Source organism: Microcebus murinus, chromosome 25, assembly GCF_040939455.1.
Source record: "Microcebus murinus isolate Inina chromosome 25, M.murinus_Inina_mat1.0, whole genome shotgun sequence".
Classification (NCBI taxonomy): Eukaryota; Metazoa; Chordata; class Mammalia; order Primates; family Cheirogaleidae; genus Microcebus; species Microcebus murinus.
In genome coordinates, this window is record NC_134128.1 from 27,199,871 (window position 1) to 27,215,561 (window position 15,691).

The 15,691-nt window shown below is 63.1% G+C and overlaps 3 non-coding genes and 1 pseudogene across 3 annotated transcripts; all 4 read right to left on the reverse strand.

The window, feature by feature from the left end:
* Nucleotides 1-586: 586 nt before the first annotated feature.
* Nucleotides 587-705, reverse strand: LOC142864554 (5S ribosomal RNA). The gene has a single exon (XR_012915010.1). It is a non-coding gene; the product is annotated as a 5S ribosomal RNA (ribosomal RNA).
* Nucleotides 706-4,501: 3,796 nt separating this feature from the next.
* Nucleotides 4,502-4,620, reverse strand: LOC142864565 (5S ribosomal RNA). The gene has a single exon (XR_012915011.1). It is a non-coding gene; the product is annotated as a 5S ribosomal RNA (ribosomal RNA).
* A 3,828-nt stretch (nucleotides 4,621-8,448) lies between these two features.
* LOC142864448 (uncharacterized) lies at nucleotides 8,449-8,567 on the reverse strand (annotated as a pseudogene).
* Nucleotides 8,568-12,362: 3,795 nt separating this feature from the next.
* Nucleotides 12,363-12,481, reverse strand: LOC142864398 (5S ribosomal RNA). The gene has a single exon (XR_012914956.1). It is a non-coding gene; the product is annotated as a 5S ribosomal RNA (ribosomal RNA).
* Between the last annotated feature and the right edge of the window lie 3,210 nt (nucleotides 12,482-15,691).

The window sequence follows — 15,691 nt, forward strand, 5'->3', positions numbered from 1 at the left end:
AAAAAAAAAAAGAACACAGGGGGGAGGGGGGCACGGGCAACACATGTCACCTGCATACTTGTACTCCCATCATCTGCTTGAAAAGAGAGAGAAAAGAAAATGCAATCCTAGAGGTAAGAGACACTTTTTAAAAATAATGAATCCGAAGAGAAAAGTAAAAGGAGGCCTGTGGAGCAGGTCTGGGTGTGACTCCGGATCCCCCAACATCAGGTGCCACCACCAAAGATTCCTGCGTGTAGCCCATAGAACCCCAAAAGCAACGGGACGAGTTCTGGTCACATACTCCCTCAAAATGACATCCTGGCCTTCTTCTGGAACTCCCTCCCCTCTCAGACTCTCAAGGTTTCCTCCAGCGTGTCGGTTCCCACAGAGCAGACCTTTGGTCTGAGACCTGACAGTCCAGATGCCACGCATGCTGCCGCGTGGCGGCGGTGTCGCGGCTTGGGACAAGAGGAGGCCCCACGGTGCGGGCTGGGGCGCCAGGCACCGCGCGGGCGCTGAGGGTGGGGGTGACCCCCACCCCGGGCCGCCGCCGCGCTCCCAGAAAGGGGACAGAACAAGAGGCAAAAAAAAAAAAAAAAGCGGCAGCCTGTGGCACCCGGTATTCCCAGGCGGTCTCCCATCCAAGTACTAACCAGGCCCGACCCTGCTTAGCTTCCGAGACCAGACGAGATCGGGGGCGTTCAGGGTGGTGTGGCCCTAGACGGCGGCGGAGGACGCCCCTGCCCCGCTCGAGAAGCCGAGCCTCTCTGGGCTTCCCCGCCGCCGCCTCCTCCCGCCCCAGGCCCCGCCTCCCGCCCCAGGCCCCGCGCCGGGCCGGGCCGGTTGAGTTCGCCGGCCGGGTCCCGCGGGCTCCCAGGGACGGGGGTGATGGGCGGGGCGGGGCGGGGTGGGGGGCTGTCTCTCTCTACACACACACACACACACACACACTCACACTCACTCACACTCACACAAGATGCGCCTCCACGGCTGGACTCGCCAAGGTGGAGCCCTCCCAGCCCCCCTCGTCTCCTCGCCCGGCCTCCTTCACCTACCCGCTGCCCACCCCCAGCGCGTCGCTGCCTGCCGCTGACTGCGCACGCGCGGGACGCTCGCCCTTTGACCCCAGCCAGGGGCCGCCCTCCCCCACAACCCCTTTCAGCTGCGCCCCCCCCCCTCGCCCTGTGGGTGGGCTGCCGCCTATTCCCCCGGGCCAGGGCTGGGGCACAGCCAGTGTATGGGGCGTCTCTCTCTGGGGATGTGTCCCATGGGTGGGGTGGGGTGGCGTGGTTTGGGGGGCGCTGAAGAAATCAGTCCCCTCCATCTCCTACCTCTGGAAAACGCCCAAGCCCGTGGAGAACTGCCGGCACCGCTTCGTGGGGGCCGGGACCCTCCTCCGTGTCCTCCTGTGGCCCAGTCCAAGGGGCCTGGGCCTGGCCGGGGCTGCATTGGACCCCGACCACCCTGGCGTGTGGACTCGCTAAAAATCGGCCATTAGATATTGGATTCCAGCTTCCTGGAGGTCATTTCACTAATGAGTGCACCGGAAAGAGTTTCCTAATCCATCTGTGAGGGTGGCAACTGAAAGAGAATTTGAAAGCTGACAGAATAGGCGAGGGAAGGCATAGGAGATTTCCACACCCAGCAAGGAAGACTTTCCCGAAATGGAAGAAAGAAACGAGCAAACAGAGACACCGTTAGCCCGCCCGGAAAAGAGTCTGCCCCTGAGAGAAAGCACCCTGACCAGGTTCACCCGTGGGTGGGTGGCGAGCTAGCGGCGTTCAGAAGAGCGAGGCCCGCAGTCTGTGCGGAAGACACCTGCGCTCGGGTGTGTGTGGCGGCGCGATTCACAAGCAGCTCTAGACGTTAAACCAAGGAGAAGCCAGGGAGTTCCCAACGCCCCAGGTGTCCTCAGCCCACGACTGGCTGCTGTGGGAATGCGAAGCCCGGCTCCTTGTCTCAGAGCGGGGTTCCCAGGAGGATCAGGCTGAAGCTGGGACTCGGCCTCAAAGTGTCCCCTCGCATGGCCACCCCCTTCCCCTTCCTGCTCCTCTACTCCTGGTGCCCCTCCATCCAGGGGCCAGACCTTAAAGAGTCACCGCAAGAGAATCCTGGTCCCAAAGGAGCCTTCTGGGGGACCGGTGCTGAGAGAGGTTGTGGGCATGGCCCGCTGGGGCTCTGCCCGACCCAGGGCTGAGAGATGCCACCTCCCAGCTCTGGGTCCCTGCAGGAAGTGTTGGCAAGCACAGGGCCGGTCCTCCAAAGGCCCAGGTGCAGGGAGCCCAGGCCAAGCAGCCTGTGGAAGAAGCCACTTGCCGTGCCACCCCGGGAACAGGACTGCAGGCCCCGGCCCTTCCCACCTCCTCCTCCTCCTCCTCCTCCTCCCCCCCCGCCCCCCCCCACAGGGCACAGGGCTCAGAGACACCTCAGACTCTTGCTACCCAAAGTGCAAAGGGCATCAGTTGCTCCTCCAACCCCCCCGCCCAGCAGACCACGTTGTCCAGCCAGCCCCCGGGCCTCCCTGGGGTGCCCAGCACAAAAGTGCAGACACCCACCGGACCCTCAATCTCAGTTTTCGGATGTTTTTGCCACTCTAAGGACCCGCAGGCCAGCTGGGCCTTCGGGCAGGACAGAGAGCCCCGGAATCCGACGTGGAGAGCTGCGTGTACGTCCCCATCAGGAGGCGGTCCCCACCTCCGCGGCTCTCCCCTTGCGGGGAGCGGCAGCCCAGCCGGCAGCCGCAGGGCCTCAGGGAAGACACCAGGCTGGGCCCCCGCGGCACAGCGGGGGCACGTCCCCCGCACTCACGCGACTTAGGGACGGCTGCTGGAGACTGCTGCGGCCACCCTGCTGCCGGGTTTCTGGAGGGCTTCCTGGAAGCAGCGTCCACACCAAGCCCTTGGAAGGCCCGGGCGACGGAGGAGCCGGTCAGGCAGGGGCCGAGGACGGTGAGAGGCCGGGCGGGAAGGAGCGTGTCAGGCAGGGGCAGAGGACGGTGACCGGCCGGGCGGGGAGGAGCCGGTCAGGCGGGGGCCCAGGACAGTGACGGGCCTGGCCGGGGAGGAGTGCGTCAGGCAGGGGCAGAGGAGACGGGCTGGGTAAGGGTTAGGGTTACAGTTAGGGCACAATTCACAATCGCAAAGACGTGGAAGCGACCCGAGTGCCCATCCATCCAGGAGTGCATCAATAAAATGTGGCGCGTGGACACCACGGAGTGCCATTCGGCTGTGAGGAGCAGCCGTGAGAGGGCGCCTCTCGTGTTCTCCTGGCCAGAGCTGGAACCCGTTCCAGTAAGCCAAGTATCCCAAGAATGGACACACGAGCACCACGTGAGCGCGCTCACCGGCAAATTGGTACGAACGGATGGACGCCTAAGTGGACAGAGAGGAATCACCTTCATCGGGTGGGTGTCGGGCGGGTGGGGGGAGGGGAGGGGCATACACATCCATTAGGCATGGGGTGGGTGCGCACCGACTGGGGGATGGGCGCACTTGAAGCTCTGACCCGAGGGGGGAGGCTTGGAGAGGGCAAGGCACCCGACCTTAACATTGGTACCCCCACAATACGCTGGAACAACATGAGAGGTATATGAATAAGAACACAGGGGGGGCCGGGCGCGGTGGCTCACGCCTGTAATCCTAGCTCTCTGGGAGGCCGAGGCGGGCGGATTGCTCCAGGTCAGGAGTTCGAAACCAGCCTGAGCAAGAGCGAGACCCCGTCTCTACTAAAAATAGAAAGAAATTAATTGGCCAACTAATATATATAGAAAAACACAGCCGGGCGTGGTGGTGCATGCCTGTAGTCCCAACTACTCGGGAGGCTGAGGCAGCAGGATTGCTTGAGCCCGGAGATTGAGGTTGCTGTGAGCTAGGCTGACGCCATGGCACTCACTCTAGCCTGGGCAGCAAAACGAGACTCTGTCTCAAAAAAAAAAAAAAAAAAAAGAACACAGGGGGGAGGGGGGCACGGGCAACACATGTCACCTGCATACTTGTACTCCCATCATCTGCTTGAAAAGAGAGAGAAAAGAAAATGCAATCCTAGAGGTAAGAGACACTTTTTAAAAATAATGAATCCGAAGAGAAAAGTAAAAGGAGGCCTGTGGAGCAGGTCTGGGTGTGACTCCGGATCCCCCAACATCAGGTGCCACCACCAAAGATTCCTGCGTGTAGCCCATAGAACCCCAAAAGCAACGGGACGAGTTCTGGTCACATACTCCCTCAAAATGACATCCTGGCCTTCTTCTGGAACTCCCTCCCCTCTCAGACTCTCAAGGTTTCCTCCAGCGTGTCGGTTCCCACAGAGCAGACCTTTGGTCTGAGACCTGACAGTCCAGATGCCACGCATGCTGCCGCGTGGCGGCGGTGTCGCGGCTTGGGACAAGAGGAGGCCCCACGGTGCGGGCTGGGGCGCCAGGCACCGCGCGGGCGCTGAGGGTGGGGGTGACCCCCACCCCGGGCCGCCGCCGCGCTCCCAGAAAGGGGACAGAACAAGAGGCAAAAAAAAAAAAAAAAGCGGCAGCCTGTGGCACCCGGTATTCCCAGGCGGTCTCCCATCCAAGTACTAACCAGGCCCGACCCTGCTTAGCTTCCGAGACCAGACGAGATCGGGGGCGTTCAGGGTGGTGTGGCCCTAGACGGCGGCGGAGGACGCCCCTGCCCCGCTCGAGAAGCCGAGCCTCTCTGGGCTTCCCCGCCGCCGCCGCCTCCCGCCCCAGGCCCCGCCTCCCGCCCCAGGCCCCGCGCCGGGCCGGGCCGGTTGAGTTCGCTGGCCGGGTCCCGCGGGCTCCCAGGGACGGGGGTGATGGGCGGGGCGGGGCGGGGTGGGGGGCTGTCTCTCTCTACACACACACACACACACACACACTCACACTCACTCACACTCACACAAGATGCGCCTCCACGGCTGGACTCGCCAAGGTGGAGCCCTCCCAGCCCCCCTCGTCTCCTCGCCCGGCCTCCTTCACCTACCCGCTGCCCACCCCCAGCGCGTCGCTGCCGCTGACTGCGCACGCGCGGGACGCTCGCCCTTTGACCCCAGCCAGGGGCCGCCCTCCCCCACAACCCCTTTCAGCTGCGCCCCCCCCTCGCCCCGTGGGTGGGCTGCCGCCTATTCCCCCGGGCCAGGGCTGGGGCACAGCCAGTGTATGGGGCGTCTCTCTCTGGGGATGTGTCCCATGGGTGGGGTGGGGTGGCGTGGTTTGGGGGGCGCTGAAGAAATCAGTCCCCTCCATCTCCTACCTCTGGAAAACGCCCAAGCCCGTGAAGAACTGCCGGCACCGCTTCGTGGGGGCCGGGACCCTCCTCCGTGTCCTCCTGTGGCCCAGTCCAAGGGGCCTGGGCCTGGCCGGGGCTGCATTGGACCCCGACCACCCTGGCGTGTGGACTCGCTAAAAATCGGCCATTAGATATTGGATTCCAGCTTCCTTGAGGTCATTTCACTAATGAGTGCACCGGAAAGAGTTTCCTAATCCATCTGTGAGGGTGGCAACTGAAAGAGAATTTGAAAGCTGACAGAATAGGCGAGGGAAGGCATAGGAGATTTCCACACCCAGCAAGGAAGACTTTCCCGAAATGGAAGAAAGAAACGAGCAAACAGAGACACCGGTAGCCCGCCCGGAAAAGAGTCTGCCCCTGAGAGAAAGCACCCTGACCAGGTTCACCCGTGGGTGGGTGGCGAGCTAGCGGCATTCAGAAGAGCGAGGCCCGCAGTCTGTGCGGAAGACACCTGCGCTCGGGTGTGTGTGGCGGCGCGATTCACAAGCAGCTCTAGATGTTAAACCAAGGAGAAGCCAGGGAGTTCCCAACGCCCCAGGTGTCCTCAGCCCACGACTGGCTGCTGTGGGAATGCGAAGCCCGGCTCCTTGTCTCAGAGCGGGGTTCCCAGGAGGATCAGGCTGAAGCTGGGACTTGGCCTCAAAGTGTCCCCTCGCATGGCCACCCCCTTCCCCTTCCTGCTCCTCTACTCCTGGTGCCCCTCCATCCAGGGGCCAGACCTTAAAGAGTCACCGCAAGAGAATCCTGGTCCCAAAGGAGCCTTCTGGGGGACCGGTGCTGAGAGAGGTTGTGGGCATGGCCCGCTGGGGCTCTGCCCGACCCAGGGCTGAGAGATGCCACCTCCCAGCTCTGGGTCCCTGCAGGAAGTGTTGGCAAGCACAGGGCCGGTCCTCCAAAGGCCCAGGTGCAGGGAGCCCAGGCCAAGCAGCCTGTGGAAGAAGCCACTTGCCGTGCCACCCCGGGAACAGGACTGCAGGCCCCGGCCCTTCCCAGGTCCTCCTCCTCCTCCTCCTCCTCCCCCCCGCCCCCCCCCACAGGGCACAGGGCTCAGAGACACCTCAGACTCTTGCTACCCAAAGTGCAAAGGGCATCAGTTGCTCCTCCAACCCCCCCCCCCCCCCCCCCGCCCAGCAGACCACGTTGTCCAGCCAGCCCCCGGGCCTCCCTGGGGTGCCCAGCACAAAAGTGCAGACACCCACCGGACCCTCAATCTCAGTTTTCGGATGTTTTTGCCACTCTAAGGACCCGCAGGCCAGCTGGGCCTTCGGGCAGGACAGAGAGCCCCGGAATCCGACGTGGAGAGCTGCGTGTACGTCCCCATCAGGAGGCGGTCCCCACCTACGCGGCAAGGCTCTCCCCTTGCGGGGAGCGGCAGCCCAGCCGGCAGCCGCAGGGCCTCAGGGAAGACACCAGGCTGGGCCCCCGCGGCACAGCGGGGGCACGTCCCCCGCACTCACGCGACTTAGGGACGGCTGCTGGAGACTGCTGCGGCCACCCTGCTGCCGGGTTTCTGGAGGGCTTCCTGGAAGCAGCGTCCACACCAAGCCCTTGGAAGGCCCAGGCGACGGAGGAGCCGGTCAGGCAGGGGCCGAGGACGGTGAGAGGCCGGGCGGGAAGGAGCGTGTCAGGCAGGGGCAGAGGACGGTGACAGGCCGGGCGGGGAGGAGCCGGTCAGGCGGGGGCCCAGGACAGTGACGGGCCTGGCCGGGGAGGAGTGCGTCAGGCAGGGGCAGAGGAGACGGGCTGGGTAAGGGTTAGGGTGACAGTTAGGGCACAATTCACAATCGCAAAGACGTGGAAGCGACCCGAGTGCCCCTCCATCCAGGAGTGCATCAATAAAATGTGGCGCGTGGACACCACGGAGTGCCATTCGGCTGTGAGGAGCAGCGGTGAGAGGGCGCCTCTCGTGTTCTCCTGGCCAGAGCTGGAACCCGTTCCAGTAAGCCAAGTATCCCAAGAATGGACACACGAGCACCACGTGAGCGCGCTCACCAGCAAATTGGTACGAACGGATGGACACCTAAGTGGACAGAGAGGAATCACCTTCATCGGGTGGGTGTCGGGCGGGTGGGGGGAGGGGAGGGGCATACACATCCATTAGGCATGGGGTGGGTGCGCACCGACTGGGGGATGGGCGCGCACCGACTGGCGGATGGGCGCACTTGAAGCTCTGACCCGAGGGGGGAGGCTTGGAGAGGGCAAGGCACCCGACCTTAACATTGGTACCCCCACAATACGCTGGAACAACATGAGAGGTATATGAATAAGAACACAGGGGGGGCCGGGCGCGGTGGCTCACGCCTGTAATCCTAGCTCTCTGGGAGGCCGAGGCGGGCGGATTGCTCCAGGTCAGGAGTTCGAAACCAGCCTGAGCAAGAGCGAGACCCCGTCTCTACTAAAAATAGAAAGAAATTAATTGGCCAACTAATATATATAGAAAAACACAGCCGGGCGTGGTGGTGCATGCCTGTAGTCCCAACTACTCGGGAGGCTGAGGCAGCAGGATTGCTTGAGCCCGGAGATTGAGGTTGCTGTGAGCTAGGCTGACGCCATGGCACTCACTCTAGCCTGGGCAGCAAAACGAGACTCTGTCTCAAAAAAAAAAAAAAAAAAAAAAGAACACAGGGGGGAGGGGGGCACGGGCAACACATGTCACCTGCATACTTGTACTCCCATCATCTGCTTGAAAAGAGAGAGAAAAGAAAATGCAATCCTAGAGGTAAGAGACACTTTTTAAAAATAATGAATCCGAAGAGAAAAGTAAAAGGAGGCCTGTGGAGCAGGTCTGGGTGTGACTCCGGATCCCCCAACATCAGGTGCCACCACCAAAGATTCCTGCGTGTAGCCCATAGAACCCCAAAAGCAACGGGACGAGTTCTGGTCACATACTCCCTCAAAATGACATCCTGGCCTTCTTCTGGAACTCCCTCCCCTCTCAGACTCTCAAGGTTTCCTCCAGCGTGTCGGTTCCCACAGAGCAGACCTTCGGTCTGAGACCTGACAGTCCAGATGCCACGCATGCTGCCGCGTGGCAGCGGTGTCGCGGCTTGGGACAAGAGGAGGCCCCACGGTGCGGGCTGGGGCGCCAGGCACCGCGCGGGCGCTGAGGGTGGGGGTGACCCCCACCCCGGGCCGCCGCCGCGCTCCCAGAAAGGGGACAGAACAAGAGGCAAAAAAAAAAAAAAGCAGCAGCCTGTGGCACCCGGTATTCCCAGGCGGTCTCCCATCCAAGTACTAACCAGGCCCGACCCTGCTTAGCTTCCGAGACCAGACGAGATCGGGGGCGTTCAGGGTGGTGTCGCCCTAGATGGCGGCGGAGGGCGCCCCTGCCCCGCTCGAGAAGCCGAGCCTCTCTGGGCTTCCCCGCCGCCGCCTCCCGCCCCAGGCCCCGGGCCGGTTGAGTTCGCCGGCCGGGTCCCGCGGGCTCCCAGGGATGGGGGTGATGGGCGGGGCTGGGCGGGGCGGGGCGGGGCGGGGTGGGGGGTTGTCTCTCTATACACACACACACACACTCACACTCACTCACACTCACACAAGATGCGCCTCCACGGCTGGACTCGCCAAGGTGGAGCCCTCCCAGCCCCCCTCGTCTCCTCGCCCGGCCTCCTTCACCTACCCGCTGCCCACCCCCAGCGCGTCGCTGCCGCTGACTGCGCACGCGCGGGACGCTCGCCCTTTGACCCCAGCCAGGGGCCGCCCTCCCCCACAACCCTTTTCAGCTGCGCCCCCCCCTCGCCCCGTGGGTGGGCTGCCGCCTATTCCCCCGGGCCAGGGCTGGGGCACAGCCAGTGTATGGGGCGTCTCTCTCTGGGGATGTGTCCCATGGGTGGGGTGGGGTGGCGTGGTTTGGGGGGCGCTGAAGAAATCAGTCCCCTCCATCTCCTACCTCTGGAAAACGCCCAAGCCCGTGGAGAACTGCCGGCACCGCTTCGTGGGGGCCGGGACCCTCCTCCGTGTCCTCCTGTGGCCCAGTCCAAGGGGCCTGGGCCTGGCCGGGGCTGCATTGGACCCCGACCACCCTGGCGTGTGGACTCGCTAAAAATCGGCCATTAGATATTGGATTCCAGCTTCCTGGAGGTCATTTCACTAATGAGTGCACCGGAAAGAGTTTCCTAATCCATCTGTGAGGGTGGCAACTGAAAGAGAATTTTAAAGCTGACAGAATAGGCGAGGGAAGGCATAGGAGATTTCCACACCCAGCAAGGAAGACTTTCCCGAAATGGAAGAAAGAAACGAGCAAACAGAGACACCGGTAGCCCGCCCGGAAAAGAGTCTGCCCCTGAGAGAAAGCACCCTGACCAGGTTCACCCGTGGGTGGGTGGGTGGCGAGCTAGCGGCATTCAGAAGAGCGAGGCCCGCAGTCTGTGCGGAAGACACCTGCGCTCGGGTGTGTGTGGCGGCGCGATTCACAAGCAGCTCTAGACGTTAAACCAAGGAGAAGCCAGGGAGTTCCCAACGCCCCAGGTGTCCTCAGCCCACGACTGGCTGCTGTGGGAATGCGAAGCCCGGCTCCTTGTCTCAGAGCGGGGTTCCCAGGAGGATCAGGCTGAAGCTGGGACTTGGCCTCAAAGTGTCCCCTCACATGGCCACCCCCTTCCCCTTCCTGCTCCTCTACTCCTGGTGCCCCTCCATCCAGGGGCCAGACCTTAAAGAGTCACCGCAAGAGAATCCTGGTCCCAAAGGAGCCTTCTGGGGGACCGGTGCTGACAGAGGTTGTGGGCATGGCCCGCTGGGGCTCTGCCCGACCCAGGGCTGAGAGATGCCACCTCCCAGCTCTGGGTCCCTGCAGGAAGTGTTGGCAAGCACAGGGCCGGTCCTCCAAAGGCCCAGGTGCAGGGAGCCCAGGCCAAGCAGCCTGTGGAAGAAGCCACTTGCCGTGCCACCCCGGGAACAGGACTGCAGGCCCCGGCCCTTCCCACCTCCTCCTCCTCCTCCTCCTCCTCCTCCCCCCCGCCTCCCACCTCACAGGGCACAGGGCTCAGAGACACCTCAGACTCTTGCTACCCAAAGTGCAAAGGGCATCAGTTGCTCCTCCAACCCCCCCGCCCAGCAGACCACGTTGTCCAGCCAGCCCCCGGGCCTCCCTGGGGTGCCCAGCACAAAAGTGCAGACACCCACCGGACCCTCAATCTCAGTTTTCGGATGTTTTTGCCACTCTAAGGACCCGCAGGCCAGCTGGGCCTTCGGGCAGGACAGAGAGCCCCGGAATCCGACGTGGAGAGCTGCGTGTACGTCCCCATCAGGAGGCGGTCCCCACCTCCGCGGCTCTCCCCTTGCGGGGAGCGGCAGCCCAGCCGGCAGCCGCAGGGCCTCAGGGAAGACACCAGGCTGGGCCCCCGCGGCACAGCGGGGGCACGTCCCCCGCACTCACGCGACTTAGGGACGGCTGCTGGAGACTGCTGCGGCCACCCTGCTGCCGGGTTTCTGGAGGGCTTCCTGGAAGCAGCGTCCACACCAAGCCCTTGGAAGGCCCGGGCGACGGAGGAGCCGGTCAGGCAGGGGCCGAGGACGGTGAGAGGCCGGGCGGGAAGGAGCGTGTCAGGCAGGGGCAGAGGACGGTGACCGGCCGGGCGGGGAGGAGCCGGTCAGGCGGGGGCCCAGGACAGTGACGGGCCTGGCCGGGGAGGAGTGCGTCAGGCAGGGGCAGAGGAGACGGGCTGGGTAAGGGTTAGGGTGACAGTTAGGGCACAATTCACAATCGCAAAGACGTGGAAGCGACCCGAGTGCCCCTCCATCCAGGAGTGCATCAATAAAATGTGGCGCGTGGACACCACGGAGTGCCATTCGGCTGTGAGGAGCAGCGGTGAGAGGGCGCCTCTCGTGTTCTCCTGGCCAGAGCTGGAACCCGTTCCAGTAAGCCAAGTATCCCAAGAATGGACACACGAGCACCACGTGAGCGCGCTCACCAGCAAATTGGTACGAACGGATGGACACCTAAGTGGACAGAGAGGAATCACCTTCATCGGGTGGGTGTCGGGCGGGTGGGGGGAGGGGAGGGGCATACACATCCATTAGGCATGGGGTGGGTGCGCACCGACTGGGGGATGGGCGCGCACCGACTGGGGGATGGGCGCACTTGAAGCTCTGACCCGAGGGGGGAGGCTTGGAGACGGCAAGGCACCCGACCTTAACATTGGTACCCCCACAATACGCTGGAACAACATGAGAGGTATATGAATAAGAACACAGGGGGGGCCGGGCGCGGTGGCTCACGCCTGTAATCCTAGCTCTCTGGGAGGCCGAGGCGGGCGGATTGCTCCAGGTCAGGAGTTCGAAACCAGCCTGAGCAAGAGCGAGACCCCGTCTCTACTAAAAATAGAAAGAAATTAATTGGCCAACTAATATATATAGAAAAACACAGCCGGGCGTGGTGGTGCATGCCTGTAGTCCCAACTACTCGGGAGGCTGAGGCAGCAGGATTGCTTGAGCCCGGAGATTGAGGTTGCTGTGAGCTAGGCTGACGCCATGGCACTCACTCTAGCCTGGGCAGCAAAACGAGACTCTGTCTCAAAAAAAAAAAAAAAAAAAAAAGAACACAGGGGGGAGGGGGGCACGGGCAACACATGTCACCTGCATACTTGTACTCCCATCATCTGCTTGAAAAGAGAGAGAAAAGAAAATGCAATCCTAGAGGTAAGAGACACTTTTTAAAAATAATGAATCCGAAGAGAAAAGTAAAAGGAGGCCTGTGGAGCAGGTCTGGGTGTGACTCCGGATCCCCCAACATCAGGTGCCACCACCAAAGATTCCTGCGTGTAGCCCATAGAACCCCAAAAGCAACGGGACGAGTTCTGGTCACATACTCCCTCAAAATGACATCCTGGCCTTCTTCTGGAACTCCCTCCCCTCTCAGACTCTCAAGGTTTCCTCCAGCGTGTCGGTTCCCACAGAGCAGACCTTTGGTCTGAGACCTGACAGTCCAGATGCCACGCATGCTGCCGCGTGGCAGCGGTGTCGCGGCTTGGGACAAGAGGAGGCCCCACGGTGCGGGCTGGGGCGCCAGGCACCGCGCGGGCGCTGAGGGTGGGGGTGACCCCCACCCCGGGCCGCCGCCGCGCTCCCAGAAAGGGGACAGAACAAGAGGCAAAAAAAAAAAAAAGCAGCAGCCTGTGGCACCCGGTATTCCCAGGCGGTCTCCCATCCAAGTACTAACCAGGCCCGACCCTGCTTAGCTTCCGAGACCAGACGAGATCGGGGGCGTTCAGGGTGGTGTCGCCCTAGACGGCGGCGGAGGGCGCCCCTGCCCCGCTCGAGAAGCCGAGCCTCTCTGGGCTTCCCCGCCGCCGCCTCCCGCCCCAGGCCCCGGGCCGGTTGAGTTCGCCGGCCGGGTCCCGCGGGCTCCCAGGGATGGGGGTGATGGGCGGGGCTGGGCGGGGCGGGGCGGGGCGGGGTGGGGGGCTGTCTCTCTATACACACACACACACACTCACACTCACTCACACTCACACAAGATGCGCCTCCACGGCTGGACTCGCCAAGGTGGAGCCCTCCCAGCCCCCCTCGTCTCCTCGCCCGGCCTCCTTCACCTACCCGCTGCCCACCCCCAGCGCGTCGCTGCCGCTGACTGCGCACGCGCGGGACGCTCGCCCTTTGACCCCAGCCAGGGGCCGCCCTCCCCCACAACCCCTTTCAGCTGCGCCCCCCCCTCGCCCCGTGGGTGGGCTGCCGCCTATTCCCCCGGGCCAGGGCTGGGGCACAGCCAGTGTACGGGGCGTCTCTCTCTGGGGATGTGTCCCATGGGTGGGGTGGGGTGGCGTGGTTTGGGGGGCGCTGAAGAAATCAGTCCCCTCCATCTCCTACCTCTGGAAAACGCCCAAGCCCGTGGAGAACTGCCGGCACCGCTTCGTGGGGGCCGGGACCCTCCTCCGTGTCCTCCTGTGGCCCAGTCCAAGGGGCCTGGGCCTGGCCGGGGCTGCATTGGACCCCGACCACCCTGGCGTGTGGACTCGCTAAAAATCGGCCATTAGATATTGGATTCCAGCTTCCTGGAGGTCATTTCACTAATGAGTGCACCGGAAAGAGTTTCCTAATCCATCTGTGAGGGTGGCAACTGAAAGAGAATTTTAAAGCTGACAGAATAGGCTTGGGAAGGCATAGGAGATTTCCACACCCAGCAAGGAAGACTTTCCCGAAATGGAAGAAAGAAACGAGCAAACAGAGACACCGGTAGCCCGCCCGGAAAAGAGTCTGCCCCTGAGAGAAAGCACCCTGACCAGGTTCACCCGTGGGTGGGTGGGTGGCGAGCTAGCGGCATTCAGAAGAGCGAGGCCCGCAGTCTGTGCGGAAGACACCTGCGCTCGGGTGTGTGTGGCGGCGCGATTCACAAGCAGCTCTAGACGTTAAACCAAGGAGAAGCCAGGGAGTTCCCAACGCCCCAGGTGTCCTCAGCCCACGACTGGCTGCTGTGGGAATGCGAAGCCCGGCTCCTTGTCTCAGAGCGGGGTTCCCAGGAGGATCAGGCTGAAGCTGGGACTCGGCCTCAAAGTGTCCCCTCGCATGGCCACCCCCTTCCCCTTCCTGCTCCTCTACTCCTGGTGCCCCTCCATCCAGGGGCCAGACCTTAAAGAGTCACCGCAAGAGAATCCTGGTCCCAAAGGAGCCTTCTGGGGGACCGGTGCTGACAGAGGTTGTGGGCATGGCCCGCTGGGGCTCTGCCCGACCCAGGGCTGAGAGATGCCACCTCCCAGCTCTGGGTCCCTGCAGGAAGTGTTGGCAAGCACAGGGCCGGTCCTCCAAAGGCCCAGGTGCAGGGAGCCCAGGCCAAGCAGCCTGTGGAAGAAGCCACTTGCCGTGCCACCCCGGGAACAGGACTGCAGGCCCCGGCCCTTCCCACCTCCTCCTCCTCCTCCTCCTCCTCCTCCCCCCTGCCTCCCCCCTCACAGGGCACAGGGCTCAGAGACACCTCAGACTCTTGCTACCCAAAGTGCAAAGGGCATCAGTTGCTCCTCCAACCCCCCCGCCCAGCAGACCACGTTGTCCAGCCAGCCCCCGGGCCTCCCTGGGGTGCCCAGCACAAAAGTGCAGACACCCACCGGACCCTCAATCTCAGTTTTCGGATGTTTTTGCCACTCTAAGGACCCGCAGGCCAGCTGGGCCTTCGGGCAGGACAGAGAGCCCCGGAATCCGACGTGGAGAGCTGCGTGTACGTCCCCATCAGGAGGCGGTCCCCACCTCCGCGGCTCTCCCCTTGCGGGGAGCGGCAGCCCAGCCGGCAGCCGCAGGGCCTCAGGGAAGACACCAGGCTGGGCCCCCGCGGCACAGCGGGGGCACGTCCCCCGCACTCACGCGACTTAGGGACGGCTGCTGGAGACTGCTGCGGCCACCCTGCTGCCGGGTTTCTGGAGGGCTTCCTGGAAGCAGCGTCCACACCAAGCCCTTGGAAGGCCCGGGCGACGGAGGAGCCGGTCAGGCAGGGGCCGAGGACGGTGAGAGGCCGGGCGGGAAGGAGCGTGTCAGGCAGGGGCAGAGGACGGTGACCGGCCGGGCGGGGAGGAGCCGGTCAGGCGGGGGCCCAGGACAGTGACGGGCCTGGCCGGGGAGGAGTGCGTCAGGCAGGGGCAGAGGAGACGGGCTGGGTAAGGGTTAGGGTTACAGTTAGGGCACAATTCACAATCGCAAAGACGTGGAAGCGACCCGAGTGCCCATCCATCCAGGAGTGCATCAATAAAATGTGGCGCGTGGACACCACGGAGTGCCATTCGGCTGTGAGGAGCAGCCGTGAGAGGGCGCCTCTCGTGTTCTCCTGGCCAGAGCTGGAACCCGTTCCAGTAAGCCAAGTATCCCAAGAATGGACACACGAGCACCACGTGAGCGCGCTCACCGGCAAATTGGTACGAACGGATGGACGCCTAAGTGGACAGAGAGGAATCACCTTCATCGGGTGGGTGTCGGGCGGGTGGGGGGAGGGGAGGGGCATACACATCCATTAGGCATGGGGTGGGTGCGCACCGACTGGGGGATGGGCGCGCACCGACTGGGGGATGGGCGCACTTGAAGCTCTGACCCGAGGGGGGAGGCTTGGAGAGGGCAAGGCACCCGACCTTAACATTGGTACCCCCACAATACGCTGGAACAACATGAGAGGTATATGAATAAGAACACAGGGGGGGCCGGGCGCGGTGGCTCACGCCTGTAATCCTAGCTCTCTGGGAGGCCGAGGCGGGCGGATTGCTCCAGGTCAGGAGTTCGAAACCAGCCTGAGCAAGAGCGAGACCCCGTCTCTACTAAAAATAGAAAGAAATTAATTGGCCAACTAATATATATAGAAAAACACAGCCGGGCGTGGTGGTGCATGCCTGTAGTCCCAACTACTCGGGAGGCTGAGGCAGCAGGATTGCTTGAGCCCGGAGATTGAGGTTGCTGTGAGCTAGGCTGACGCCATGGCACTCACTCTAGCCTGGGCAGCAAAACGAGACTCTGTCTCAAAAAAAAAA